The sequence below is a fragment of the Chelonia mydas genome, chromosome 21 (assembly GCF_015237465.2).
Source record: "Chelonia mydas isolate rCheMyd1 chromosome 21, rCheMyd1.pri.v2, whole genome shotgun sequence".
NCBI lineage: Eukaryota > Metazoa > Chordata > Testudines > Cheloniidae > Chelonia > Chelonia mydas.
Genome location: NC_051261.2, coordinates 17,570,369 through 17,585,592, shown reverse-complemented (window position 1 = coordinate 17,585,592; position 15,224 = coordinate 17,570,369). Strand labels below are relative to the sequence as shown.

The 15,224-nt window shown below is 51.3% G+C and overlaps 1 protein-coding gene across 2 annotated transcripts in view; it reads right to left on the bottom strand.

Annotated features, from left to right (window-relative positions):
* Positions 1–15,021, bottom strand: part of ADIPOR1 (adiponectin receptor 1) — a 35,819-nt gene extending 20,798 nt beyond the window's left edge. For both annotated transcript variants that reach the window (XM_043533729.1, XM_037885386.2), the window contains exon 1: positions 14,859–15,021. The gene's annotated coding sequence lies outside the window, so the exon portion shown is untranslated. The remainder of the gene's footprint in view (positions 1–14,858) is intronic.
* Positions 15,022–15,224: the final 203 nt, after the last annotated feature.

The window sequence follows — 15,224 nt, the reverse complement described above, 5'->3', positions numbered from 1 at the left end:
TCAAAATCTCCCACGGCATGAAGTACAGAGGCCTATAACAGGGACCCGAAGCAGTGCCACGTGAAACTTAAGGAGCAGAGGCAAGCCTACCAGAAAACCAGAGAGGCAAACGGCCGCTCCGAGTCAGAGCCCCAAACATGCCGCTTCTATGATGAGCTGCATGCCATTCTAGGGGGTTCAGCCACCACTACCCCAACCCTGTGCTTTGACTCCTTCAATGGAGAGGGAGGCAACACGGAAGCAGGTTTGGGGAACAAGGAAGATGACGATGATGAGGTTGTAGATAGCTCACAGCAAGCAAGCAAGCAGAGAAACCAGTTTTCCCAACAGCCAGGAACTGTTTCTCACCCTGGACGTGGAACAAGTACCCCCCGAACCTACCGAAGGCTGCCTCCCAGACCCGCCAGAAGAAGGGACCTCTGGTCAGTGTACCTTTTTAAATAGTATACATGGTTTAAAAGCAAGCATGTTTAATGATTAATTTGCCCTGGCATTCGCGGCCAGTACAGCTACTGGAAAAGTCTGTTAAAAGTCTGGGGATGGAGCGGAAATCCTCCAGGGACATCTCCATAAAGCTCTCCTGGATGTACTCCCAAAGCCTTTGCAAAAGATTTCTGGGGAGGGCAGCCTTATTCCGTCCACCATGGTAGGACACTTTACCATGCCAGGCCAGTAGCACGTAGTCGGGAATCATTGCAGAACAAAGCACTGCAGTGTATGTTTGCTGGCGTTCAAAAAACATCCATTCTTCATCTCTGTGTTATCCTCAGGAGAGTGATATCATTCATGCTCACCTGGTTGAAATAGGGTGCTTTTCTTAAGGGGACATTCAGAGGTGCCCGTTCCTGCTGGGCTGTTTGCCTGTGGCTGAAAAGAAATGTTCCCCGCTGTTAGCCATGGGGAGAGGTTAGCCACATGGTGGGGGGAGGCAAAATGTGACCTTGTAAAGAAAGCACATGTGCTACATATGTAGTGTTAACTGCAAGGTTTACCGTGAAAGAGTGCACCCATTGTTCTATAAAATGTGTCTTTTTAAATACCACTGTCCCTTTTTTTCCCCGCTAACAGTTGCATGTGTTTCAAGGATCACAGGATCTTCTCCTTCCCAGAGGCTAGCGAATATTAGAAGGCGAAAAAAACGCACTCACAATGAAATGTTCTCTGACGTCATGCTGTCCTCCCACACAGACAGAGTGCAGACGAATGCGTGGAGGCAGACAATGTCAGAGTGCAGGAAAACACAAAATGACCGGGAGGAGAGGTGGTGGGCTGAGGAGAGTAAGTGGCAGGCTGAAGAGAGGGCTGAAGCTGAAAGGTGGCGGCAGCGTCATGAGAGGAGGCAGGATTCAATGCTGAGGCTACTGGAGGATCAAACTAATATCCTCCAGCGTATGGTTGAGCTGCAGGAAAGGCAGCTGGAGCACAGACCACCGCTACAGCCCCTGTGTAACCAACCACCCTCCTTCCCAAGTTCCATAGCCTCCTCACCCAGACGCCCAAGAATGCGGTGGGGGGGCCTCCGGCCACCCAGCCACTCCACTCCAGAGGACTGCCCAAGCAACAGAAGGCTGGCATTCAATAAGTTTTAAACTTTTAAAGTGCTGTGTGGCCTTGTCCTTCCTGCCTCCACCACCCCATCTGGTGCTTCCCTCCTCCACCACTCCTCCTGGAGTACCTTCGCAGTTATCCCCCTATTTGTGTGATGAATTAATAAAGAAAGCATGAATGTAAAGCAACAATGACTTTATTGCCTCTGCAAGCGGTGATCCAAGGGAGCGGGGAGGTTGGTTGGCTTACAGGGAAGTAGAGTGAACCAAGGGGCGGCGGGGGGTGGGTTTCCATCAAGGAGAAATAAACAGAACTTTCACACTGTAGCCTGGCCAGTCATGAAACTGGTTTTCAAAGCTTCTCTGATGCACATCGCACCCTCCTGTGCTCTTTTAACTGCCCTGGTGTCTGGCTGCGCGTAACCAGTGGCCAGGCGATTTGCCTCAACCTCCCAACCCGCCATAAACGTCTCCCCCTGTGACAAAGTGGGACTGTTCTTAATGTTTCCTCTGGATAGTGTGGGGGTGCCTCAGTTTCCCCTAGGCAGTTCTTAAGTATCTAGGTGGTGGGGTAAGGGTGTATGATCACTGCAGAGCCCTAGAGAGCAGGTGTGTGCAGGGGTCTGGACACAGAGAATGGCCAACACCCTGTTTCCTGGCAACTGATGGCCTGGACCCTTCCCCCCTGCAAGGTGAGAGCTAAAGCCTTGGAGAACAAAGGAATCAGGTGACCTCCTGGCCCAGGAAAGGGACAAAGCCCAGAGGAAGAGGGGCTGGAGGGAGTTTCAGTTTGGGGCTGGCTGGAGACATGGAGTGAAGGGCAGACGTGGTTGTCTGACTCACTGCCCCCCAAAATGGACCCAGCTGAGGGATCCGGTTCTCTGCACCTACAAGCTCTGTTTTAGACCATGTGCCTGTCGTCTAATAAACCTCTGTTTTACTGGCTGGCTGAAAGTCACGTCTGACTGCGGAGTTGGGATGCAGGACCCTCTGGCTTCCCCAGGAGCCCCGCCTGAGCGGACTCGCTGTGGGAAGCGCACGGAGGGGCAGAGGATGCTGAATGCTCCAAGGTCAGACCCAGGAAGGTGGAAGTTGTGGGAGCTTTGTGTCCTGAAGACAGGCTGCTCACAGAAAGGAGACTTCCCCAGAGTCCTGACTGGCTTCATGGGGAGCAGTTCCAGAGCATCGCCAAGGGTCTCCGTGACAACTGGTGGCAGTGGTGGGATGTACTGCACCCCGCGGATGGCGCTTCCTGCAGTAAGTGACTGGGGAGCAGTAAAACGAAGGGGGATTGATGAGGACCAGGCGTGCTGAAGGCTCAGAGAGGAGCGGTTTCAGGGGGCGGTTAACCCCTGGAAGTGTGTGACCAGCGAGAAGGACTGTGCAGTAATGGGGTCCCCCTGGGGACTGCGGTGAGCAGTCTCAGGGGCGGAGGAGCCTGCAGCTTGGCCCTGGGAGAGAGAAGGACTTTTGCAGTAACAGGGTTCCCCTGGGGATTGCAGCGAGCGGTCCCAGGGGCAGAGGAGTCTGTAGCTCGACCCTAGCAAAGAGGTGGTGACCTCGAGAAGGGCTGGCACACTAGGGGTTCTCCCTGGAAACCGTGGGGAGCTGAGAGCACACAGGCCTGTGAGTTCACAACAACTTGGGAAGAGCAGAGTGATGGCCTGTCACCATCTCCTGAAGGACACTTGTAGCCAGACAGCCAGCCCCCCGCCCTCAGACCAGCATTGCTGGAAACACACGGGAGCGAAAACACCAGGGCACTCCAGCACAGCCTTTGAAGCTGTGAGAAGCACAGGTGTGCTGTGACAATGTGCCTCTGGGAACATATACAACGATTAGGCTCACAGCAGGCAGAGGCCCTGTGACAGACATGGCTCTTAGCCCTTACTAAAACAGCATGATGCACACACACCAACATCCTAGGTGGGAAAATATTTACCCTGATAAAAGAAGTGTCCAGTAGTCGAAACTTATTGTTTCTCCCTTGCAAGTGTGAACTACTCTTGCGAGAGCTGGCGTCACCCCGACAGACCAGCCCCAATTTAGCATAGAAAGGAGAAAGAGAATAAAGGAGTACAGAGGTATAAGTAGGGGACCTACAGCACCATGATTTTTGAGTGCTTTTCACTATCTATCTGCTGGTCAGATAAGTGACAGCCTCCCAAGGCTTCTGCAGCTAAGAGGGTCCCTAAGCCTTGTCCCTTATTCGTCTTTCCGCGGAATTGAGTGACCGATCCTGGCTTGGCACCGCTGGAATCGAGAGATGCAAGGAGGGTAAGAAGCACCCACACCTGATCTCCTATCTTTAGTGTACACATATTTTGAAATAGAGCTCTATACTTTGTTTTCTTTCTTTGGGATTGTGGCTTCAGTTTTGTAACTTGTTTGTGTGTGTAACATCTCTACATTTAAATAAGTAGGCACTAGCAATTTTGTAACCACATGATTAGAATCTAGTTTAATAAATTTTGGTAACCATTGTGCATAAGCCTGACTTGTTTCTCTGGTTTACTGTAAAGCAGCCAACACAATTAAAGAACCTCAGCCGTTTTGGCTAGAAAGCCTGGCCATTAGGTGAGAGGACTAAGAGCCTAGCGTTGAGTTGTGCCGCCTCCACGGGGCAAACTCTTGGGGCACCTGTCAGTCAATCCTGGCTGCCCGCTGCGAAGGAGCTCTGAGCTCTAGCAGTTAAAGTCACGGGTGTGGAGAGGCTCTTAGTGCTGCCATTGGGGCACCTGTCAGTCAGTGTTGACTGCCCGCTGCGAAGGAGCTCTGAGCTCTAGCAGTTAAAGTCACGGGTGGTTAGGACCTTGGGGCATCCGTCAGCCTAGCCCGGGCTGCCCGCCGCGAAGGGACAGTGCGTCCTAGCGGTTAAAGTCACGGATGGTATAAACGGGCATAGCTGGCACCTCACCAAACATCCCTGGCCATCGGCTAACAACACTGTAACCCGGTGCAGAAAGAAAGGGTTGAGCATTGGAAAGTTCACCAAAGCACAGTTCATCGTGCAGCTGGAGGAGGATGATCACTCTAAGGAACAGATTCCTGACCCCAAATGGGGCTATAGCAGGATCTGGGAGCAGCTGGAGTGGGAGCCAGCCATCGCCAAGACTCCTGTCCCCGACCAGACGAGGGTCTTCACGCTCGGGTTCCCCATCCGGGGATCGGAGATGGACGGGATTGGAGCTGAGTCCGAGAGAGCAAGAGGACTGTGAGAGACAGCAAGAGCCCGAGAAAGAGCTGCAGAAACAGCAGCAGCATGAACTGGCGATGGTGGAGCGGAGAGGCATAGGGGACCTCTCAGGGGTGAGTGGGGATAGATCCCAGGGTGCCAGTTCTGCAGGGAACCTCGAGACTAAATTGCTGCCCCTGGTTAAGGGGGGGGGGGTGTGGATGCCCACCTCATTGCCTTTGAACAGGCTGGTAATTTGAACCAGGGGGACCCTGCGGAAAAGCCCTGGTGTCTAGCTCCCTTGCTGGGTCCTGAGGCCATAGACTTCGTCAGCCAGATGGGTGGGGCGGTGGACAGGCTCCCACTCCTGACCCCAGCCTATCTGTCTGTGTGGAGTTTCCTGGGGCCAGGCCCCTCGGACCTCCAGTGGGAGCGGAAGGTGATGGTCAATGGGGAGACATTCCTGGGGTGGCGAGATCCTGGGACAGAGAGAACTGTTGTCAGGCCCTGGGTGGTGCAGCCTCAGAGGCTGAGGGGCTGTGTGAGCTGGGTGAGGGTCCCAGGGATGAAGCCCCTTGCCCTGCCTGTGGCCCAGATCCCTGTGCAGACACAGGAGGGGTCGGGCTGGCTGGTCGTTGGGGTGCTCCAGAACACCAGCTGCAAGACCCTGTTGTGGGGTGACTGTGTCTCTTTGGGACAGGATCCAGGCCCTGCTCCTGTAATGGCCAAGGGTTTGAATTTGAATCCAGGGAACCAATCGGTGGAGAGGGAAATGGTCAGTGAAAATGCAGATGACCTGGCTGGCAGGGGGGAGAAGCTGCTAGATTCAGGCTACCTGCCTGCCTGTAACCAGACCCCTGGGGCTCCCCGCCCCCCTTGCACACTGGAGAGGGGGCTCACGCTGGCTCTGATGCAGTGAGGAAAGCAGCGAGCTTACTGCCTACCCCCACTGGGACAGCAAGGGCAGCGCTGAGCACAGTGGGAGCTGAGACCTCAGCTGAGTGCGGGGATACACAGGCAGGGCAGGGGATCTGTTGGGAGTGGCAAGGTACTTGGTAAGGAAAGTCTGGATGAGCCTAGGCAGCCTTGTGAGCTGATGGCTGTGTCTAGTCAGTAGGGTGGGAAGGCGAGGAGAGTGGAAGATGAGTGTCCCTGGACCTTACCTGTTAGCTGGGTGGAGAATTGGGACAGTGAAGGAAACGTGCCTGTGTCTGTCAGGGGTATTGACTTGCCTGTGGAGGGAGCTACCCTGGTCTCCAAGCAGTTGTCTGTGACCAGCCTTGTGTGCTGGGACCAGGGGAAAGAGATCCCAAGCTGTGTGTCTGGGAAAGGAGAAAGTGTGTCCAGCTCTTCTTTGTCTGTGGAACAGAAAGAAGGGGCCTTTCAGCCTGTGATGGTTGAGGGTAGTGCGGGGACGCCGTGACATAGTGCAGTTGTCTCAGAGTTGGTTCTGGATTCAGCGAAAGCCCAGGAAGGGAATGGTCCTAAGTTTGTCTCTGCTCGGGAGAATGGCACTGTAACTAGGTTGCATCCAGTTAGTGTCTATGCAAAATCCCAGAGACCAGACAATTCTGGTGCTTGTATTTTGCCTGTTGCTAGTGTGTTGTTGGGAAAGGGTGTAGCAACTCTGTCTAATCAGGGTGATACCCTAGCCAGGGCACAAGGAGAGCAGAAAGGTGACCTGATTGTGTTGCCTACTGAGGGTGTGGAAACCTGTAGCAAGAAGGAAAAGATTCCTGAACTTGTGTGTGGCAAAGGGAAGGATAATGCTTCTGACCTTTTATCTAGGGAGTCTGTCAGTTTGCCTGAAAGGGGATTGTGTAGGAATCCGCCTGATGGGCCAGAGGTAATTCTGGATGTAAGGGAGACCCAGAAAGAGTCTGTTGTTGCTCAGGAAAGTGTTTCTCTAGAGCAAGCCCTAGGTGAAGAGGGTAAGGGCAGAATTTCTGTGAAGGGTGAATTGTTGCATAGAAAAGCCCTAGGGAAAGGAATCCTCGTGGAATCTTTGCAAGCAGTTTACTGCAACTGAAGGGTGTGAAAGTGATTTAATCAAGAAAGTTTCAGCTCCTAACAGCCAGAAATTTTCTGTTGTGAACGGATCCACTGACTTTCCTGTTTAAGGATCCAGTGTGGATAGCTTTGAGACGGTCTCAGATGAAGTGAAAGCTGTTAAGAAAGTTAAACAGTCCTATAACCAAGTGGCTGTGTTTGGCCAGCTTGTTGGGGAGACAAGGTTGTTGAGAAAGGAATGTCTCCATGCTAGTTCTGAAAGTGAACAGTATGTGGCCCAGGTCAAGATGGGGGCTCTTAACCAAGAGAGCCCGAATTGCAGCCCTCCAGACTGGAACGCTGGGAGAAGACCCAATCCCAGTTTGACCCCCTGGGGTTTTAGGGTGGCAAAAGGGCACGGGCCGCATAAACCTTCCCACATACGGCCTGCGAGTGTTATTGACCACCCCCGACCTAAGGGAGGGCGTGAAACTGGAAGGACCTGGTGTAACATCCACCAAGGAATGGGAGAGATGCTGGGGCATCCATGGGAATGTTGGTGGCTTCGAACTTCCCCAGGTCACCGGCTAAAGTGATCCTGCTCAGTTCTATCTCGAAGGGGGGAGAGATGTGACGAACTGGGACTGTTCTTAATGTTTCCTCTGAATAGTGTGGGGGCGCCTCAGTTTCCCCTAGGCAGTTCTTAAGTATCTAGGTGGTGGGGTAAGGGTGTATGATCACTGCAGAACCCTAGAAGGCAGGTGTGTGCAGGGGTCTGGACACAGAACGGCCAACACCCTGTTTCCTGGCAACTGATGGCCTGGGCCCTTCCCCCCTGCAAGGTCAGAGCTAAAGGGTTGGAGAACAAAGGAATCAGGTGACCTCCTGGCCCGGCAAAGGGACAAAGCCCAAAGGAGGAGAGGCTGGAGGGAGTTTCAGTTTGGGGCTGGCTGGAGACATGGAGTGAAGGGCAGACATGGTTGTCTGGCTCACTGCCCCACAAAATGGATCCAGCTGAGGGGTCCGGTTCTCTGCACCTACAAGCTCTGTGTTAGACCATGTTCCTGTCGTCTAATAAACCTCTGTTTTACTGGCTGGCTGAGAGTCACGTCTGACTGCGGAGTTGGGGGGCAGGACCCTCTGGCTTCCCCAGGAGCCCCGCCTGGGCGGACTCGCTGTGGGAAGCGCACGGAGGGGCAGAGGATGCTGAATGCTCCGAGGTCAGACCAGGAAGGTGGAAGTTGTGTGAGCTTTGTGTCCTGAAGACAGGCTGCTCACAGAAAGGAGACTTCCCCAGAGTCCTGACTAGCTTCATGGGGAGCAGTTCCAGAGCATCGCCCAGGGACTCCGTGACACCCCCTTACTCTCACAGATATTGTGGAGCGCACAACAAGTAGTAATAACAATGAGAATATTGGTTTCACTGAGGTCTAACCGAGTCAGGAAACTGCGCTAGTGCGCTTTTAAACGTCCAAATGCACATTCTATCACCATTCTGCACTTGCTCAGCCTGTAGTTGTACAGCTCCTGACTACTGTCCAGGCTGCCTGTGTATGGCTTCATGAGCCATGGCATTAAGGGGTAGGCTGGGTCCCCAAGGAGAACTATAGGCATTTCAACATCCCCAATGGTTATTTTCTGGTCTGGGAAGAAAGTCCCTTCCTGCAGCTTTTGAAACAGACCAGAGTTCCTGAAGATGCAAGCGTCATGTACCTTTCCTGGCCATCCCACGCTGATGTTGGTGAAACGTCCCTTGTGATCCACCAGTGCTTGCAGCATCATTGAAAAGTACCCCTTGCGGTTTATGTACTCGCCGGCTTGGTGCTCTGGTGCCAAGATAGGGATGTGGGTTCTGTCTATGGCCCCACCACAGTTAGGGAATCCCATTGCAGCAAAGCCATCCACTCTGACCTGCACATTTCCCAGGGTCACTACCCTTGATATCAGCAGATCTTTGATCGCGTTGGCTACTTGCATCACAGCAGCCCCCACAGTAGATTTGCCCACTCCAAATTGATTCCCGACTGACCGGTAGCTGTCTGGCGTTGCAAGCTTCCACAGGGCTATTGCCACTCGCTTCTCAACTGTGACGGCTGCTCTCATCTTGGTATTTTTGCGCCCAAGGGCAGGGGAAAGCAAGCCATGAAGTTCCATGAAAGTGCCCTTATGCATGTGAAAGTTTCGCAGCCACTGAGAATCGTCCCAAACCTGCAACACTATGCGGTCCCACCAGTCTGTGCTTGTTTCCCAGGCACAGAATCGGCATTCCACGGCATGAACCTGCCCCATTAGCACCATGATGCCCACACTGCCAGGGCCCGTGCTTTGAGAGAAGTCTGTGTCCATGTCCTCATCACTCTCGTCACTGTGCTGAAGTCACCTACTCGCCCGGTTTTGCTTTGCCAGGTTCTGGTGCTTCATATACTACTGGATAATGCGCATGGTGTTTAATGTGCTCCTAATTGCCAAAGTGATCTGAGCGGGCTCCATGCTTGCCGTGGTATGGCGTCTGCACAGAAGAAAGGCGTGGAATGATTGTCTGCCGTTGCTCTGACGGAGGGAGGGGTGACTGACGACATAGCTTACAGGGTTGGCTTACAGGGAATTCAAATCAACCAAGTGGATGGCTTTACATCAAGGAGAAACAAAAACAACTGTCACACAGAGTGGCCCCCTCAAGGATTGAACTCAAAACCCTGGGTTTAGCAGGCCAATGCTCAACCTAATGCTCAACCCACTGAGCTATCCCTCCCCCGGTATTTCAGGCAGGACTGAATCTCCATTAAACTTTTCAAGGTGCCCCTGACAGACCTCACCGAAACGATTGTTGGCCGTTGATTTCACGGAGGGAGGGAGGAGCAAATGAATACAAAACAAATCTGGTCTATTTCTTGTTTTGATCCACGCCGTCTATCTTTTACATCTGTGGCTGGCAGCAGACGGTGCAATAGGACTGCTAGCCATCCTCATCTCCTGCCTGCTTGCCAGACAACAATGCAATAGGACTGCCGGCAGGACTAAAGAGAATGACCGGATTGAGTCACTGCTATTTCAGTCCCTGAGCATATGTCTGCCCAGGCACTCCTGGCCACCTTGGCAAGGTTGGTCAGGAGCACCTCGGACGTGACGACTATGGTTATCAGGCCTATTGCACAGTTTGCTGCCACAAGGCAATGAGCTGATGCTGTGTAGCAACGCAGTACCGTGTCTGCCAGCACCCAGGAGACGTACGGTGACAGTGAGCTGAGCGGGCTCCATGCTTGCCATGGTATGGCGTCTGCACAGGTAACTCAGGAAAAAGGCGCGAAACGACTGTCTGCCGTTGCTTTCACGGAGGGAGGGAGGGAGGGAGGGAGGTCTTGATGACATGTACCCAGAACCACCTGCGACAATGTTTTTGCTCCATTAGGCATTGGGATCTCAACCCAGAATTCCAACGGGCGGTGGAGACTGCGGGATAGCTCCAGAAGCCGAGGCTAGCCTCGGTACTGTGGAAGCACTCCGCCGAGTTAATGCACTTAGAGCATTTTGTGTGGGGACACACATAATCGACTATATAAAAATGATTTCTAAAAACCGACTTCTATAAATTCGACCTAATTTCGTAGCGTAGTTAGTCTCTAAGGTGCCACAAGTACTCCTTTTCTTTTTGCGGATACCCTTAGGAAAGTTATCAGCAGCAGGCAGTACTGGAGTTAATGGTCAGGGAGAAAGATCCCCAGAAGAGGTGGTGATGGGCGGGGTAATAGAGGAGTGACGCTAACTCCCAAACAGTAGCTGAAGGGGCCAGAGCTTCAAACCTATCAGATTCATATCAGCTTCTGGCTAGTATATAAGACACATGGAAATGCCATTGGAGCTAGGATTCTCGCATGGGTATAGCCCCAAGACCCCTCCCCCCACACTCCCATTTCTTGTAGCACTCTCTGGCTGGTAGGTTCAATCCTCTGTTCAGCATGTGTTCAATAAGATGCTCAGCCCTGGCTGCCTTTGCACCTGGCTGCAATCCCCATGCATTTCAGCTGGCCTTTCCATGACTGCTTTCCCAGATTGAGGTGTCATTAGAAGAGGTTTGGGAACAAATAGATATGTTAAACAGTAATATGTCACCAGGAGCAGATGGTATTCACTCTAGAGTTCTGAAGAAAAACAAAGAGGAAATTTCAGACCTACTAACTGGTGTGTAACCTATCACTTAATTCAGTTTCTTTACCAGATGACTAGAGGATAGCTAAAATGACGCCAATTTTTGAAAAAGGCTCCAGAGGTGATCCTGGCAATTACAGGCTGGTAGCTCTTATTTCAATACCAGGCAAATTGGTTGAAACTATAGGAAAGAACAGATTTACCAGGCACATAGAGGAACACGATTTGTTGAGGAAAAATCAACATGGCTTTTGTAAAGGGAAATCATGCCTCACCAATCTCTTAGAATTCTTTGAGGGATTCAACAATCATATGGACAACGGTGAGACAGTGAACATAAGAATGGCCATACTGGGTCAGACCAAAGGTCCATCTAGCCCAGTATCCTGTCTTCCGACAGTGGCCAACACCAGGTGCCCCACAGGGAACGAACAGAACAGGTAATCACCACATGATCCATCCGTCACCCATTCCCAGTTTCTGGCTAACAGAAGTTAGGGACACCATCCCTGCTCATCCTGGCTGATAGCCATTGATGGACCTATCCTCCATGCATTTATCTAGTTCTTTTTTGAACCCTGTTATAGTCTTGGCCTTCACAACATCTTCTGGCAAGGAGTTCACACAGGTTGACTGTGTGTGGTGTGAAAAAAGTTCCTTCTGTGTGTTTTAAACCTGCTGCTTATTAATTTCATTGGGCGACCCCTGGTTCTTGTGTTATGAGAAGTAGTAAATAACACTTGCTTATTTATTCTCTACACAAGTCATGATTTTATATACCTCTATCATATCCCCCTAGTCGTTTTTTTTCCCAAGCTGAAAAGTCCCAGTCTTATTAATCTCTTCTCATATGGAAGCTGTTCCATACCCCTAATAATTTTTCTTGCCCTTTTCTGAACCTTTTCCAATAGATCTTTTTTGAGATGGGGCAACCACATCTGCACGCAATATTTAAGATGTAGGCATACCATGGATTTATATAGAGGCGATATGATATTTTCTATCTTATCTATCCCTTTCTTAATGATTCCCAACATTGTTTGCTTTTTTGATGATTGCTGCACATTGAGTGGATGTTTTCAGAGAACTATCCACAATGACTCCAAGATCTCTTTCTTTTGAGTGGTAACAGCTAATTTAGACCCCATCATTTTATATGTATAGTTGGGATTATGTTTTCCAATGTGCATTACTTTGCATTCATCAGCATTGAATTTCATCTGCCATTTTGTTGCCCAGTTACCCAGTGTTGTGAGACCCTTTTGTAGAGCTTTGCAGTCTGCTTGGGACTTAACTATCTTGAGTAGTTTTGTATCATCAGCAAATTTTGCCACCTCCCTGTTTACCCCTTTTTCCAGATCATTTATGAATATGTTGAATAGGACTGGGCCCAGAACAGACCCCTGGGGGACACTACTATTTACCTCTTTCCATTCTGAAAACTGACCATTTATTCTTCCCCTTTGTTTCCTATCTTTTAATCAGTTACCCATTCATGAGAGGACCTTCCCTCTTATCCCATGACAGCTTACTTTGCTTAAGAGCCTTTGGTGAGGGACCTTGTCAAAGGCTTTCTGAAAATCTAAGTACACTGTATCCACTGGATCCCCCTTGTCCACATACTTGCTGACCCCCTCAAAGAATTCTAGTAGATGGGAAATCATGCCTCACCATTTACAAAAAACATGTTGACTCTTCCCCCATAAATCACATTCATCTATGTGTCTGACAATTCTCTTCTTCACTATAGTTTCAGCCAGTTTGCCCGGTACTGAAGTCAGGCTTACTGACCCGTAATTGCCGGGATCACCTCTGGAGCCCTTTATAAGAGTTGGGGTCACATTAGCTATCTTCCAGTCATTTGATACAGAAGCTAATTTATATGATAGGTTAAAAACTACAGTTAGGAGCTCTGCAATTTCACATTTGAGTTCCTTCAGAACTCTTGGGTGAATCCTATCTGGTCCTGGTGACTTATTACTGTTTAGTTTATCAATTGGTTCCAAAACCTCCTCTAATGACATCTCAATCTGGGACAGTTCCTCAGCTTTGTCACCTAAAAAGAATGGCTCAGGTTGCAAAGAATTCATGTAGTTTCTCTGCAATGGCCTTCTCATCCTTGAGTGCTCCTTTTTCTTCCAGTAGCCCCACTGGTTCTTTAGCAGGCTTCCTGTTTCTGATGCACTTTAAAAAAAAAATTGCTACTACTTTTTGAGTCCTTGGCCAGCTCTTCTTCAAATTCTTTTTTGACCTAATTATATTTTCATACTTCATTTACCAGAGTTTATGCTCCTTTATATTTTCCTCACTAGGATTTAACTTTCACTTTTTAAAGGATGCCTTTTTTGCCTCTCACTGCTTCTTTTTCTTTGTTGTTTAGCCACAGTGGCACTTTTTTGGTTCTCTATGTTTTTTAATTTCGGATATACATTTAAGTTGAGCCTCTATTATGGTGTCTTTAAAAAGCTTCCATGCAGCTTGCAGGGATTTCACTGTTGGGGGGGAGGGATAGCTCAGTGGTTTGGGCACTGGCCTGCTAAAACCAGGCTTGTGAGTTCAATCCTATTTAGGGATCTGGGACAAAAACTGGGGATTGGTCCTGCTTTCAGCAGGGGGTTGGACTAGATGACCTCCTGAGGTCCCTTCCAAGCCTGATATTCTATGATTCTACTGTACCTTTTAATTTCTGTTTAACTAACTTCCTCATTTTTGTGTAGTCCTCCTTTTTTAAATTAAATGCTACAGTGTTGGGTTTCTGTGGTGTTTTCCACACCCCAGGGATGTGGAATTTAGTTATATTATGGTCACTGTTATAAAGCAGTCCAGCTCTATTCATCTCTTGGACCAGATCCTATGCTCCAGTTAGGACTAAACCAAGAATTGCTTCTCTTCTTATGGGTTCCAGGACTAGCTGCTCCAAGCAGCAGTCATTTAAGGTGTCAAGAAACTTCCTCTGCATCCTGTCCTGAGGTGACATGTGTCCAGCCAATATGAGATGGACGTCATGCACTTGGGCTTTCAGAAAACCTTTGACAAGGTTCCTCACCACAGGCTCTTAAGCAAAGTCAGCTGGCGTGGGATAAGAGGGAAGGTCCTTTCATTGATCAGTAACTGGTTTGGATCATTGGTCTGACCCAGTATGGCCATTCTTATGCTTTTTAACCCATTCCCTTTATTTTCAGTGTCTGACATGGGGCCATCCCCATTCTTTGGGTTGCTGGAAACTGGCTCCATTTAGATGAGGGATGCCTCACATGTTTAGGGGCACTGGCTTTGCATTTCTCAGTGTGTTCTCTTTGTCATTTCATTGCAGGACACAGATGCCTTTCACGCAGCGTAACTGTAGCTGTGTCAGTCCCAGGACACTGGAGAGACAAGGTGACTGAGGTAATATCTTCCATTGGGCCAACTTCTGTTAGTGCGCCAGACAAGTTTTATAGGTCTCTGTGGCTTGACAGCCGGTCTCTCAACCAGCAGAAGTCGGCCCAATAGAAGATGGTGCTTCCCCCACCCTGTCTCTGCCGTGGATGCCTTTCACTAAGTGAAATAAAAAACGCGGCTCGAATTTAAGAAGTTTTTAGACCCTCTGGTTGCTCCACAGCCTTTAAGGCGAACTGTTCGCAAGCCCGGATCCCTGACACCGGGAGCAGCCCCTGCGGGTCCCCGCGGGGAGCCGAGCCCCGAAGCCGGAGCACCGCTGACCTGGCCGGGCCGAGGGGCCCCGTGCGGCTCGCAAGCGGGTCTCCCCCACCGGCGCCTCCTTGGACTCCTGCTTCCGCGCTCAGGCCCGTTTCCGCGGCCGCCGCGACAAGCACGTCCCCGGCTCCAGGCGCGGCTTCCCCGGGCGCCCAGCCGCCCGCTCGCCGGGCCCTGCTCGGGCGAGGGGTCACCCCGGCGCGGGCAGGGCACCGCAGCACCGCGGAGAGGCGGCCCCCGGGCCAACAGCCGCCGCGGGACGCGTCAGCTCGGTCCGCGCCCCTCCCCCCAGCGCCCGCACTCACCGGCCCCTACATCCCGGGCGGCAGCGGCCGGTCCGGCGGCGGCAGCAGCAACACCGGAAGGAGCCCTCGGCTTAACGCCACTTCCGCCGCAGGAAGCACGGCTCACCCTACGCGCCACGTGACTCAGGGCACCCGCACTTCCGCTGGGAGTGGGCGTAAGGCTGCACTGGCCAAGGCAGAAGCTTCCTCCTGATTGGTCGCAGGTCTCCCCTCGGTTAGTGTGATTGGATGCATGAGTCACATGGGCTGTTTCTGCAGCCTGACTGCCGGAACGTCCCTCGGACGGGCGCCTGCGCTGTGCTGGGAGTTGCTCTCTGGCCCCGCCCCTCCTCTCGCGGCGCTGGGGGCAGATTCCCTCAGCCCGGC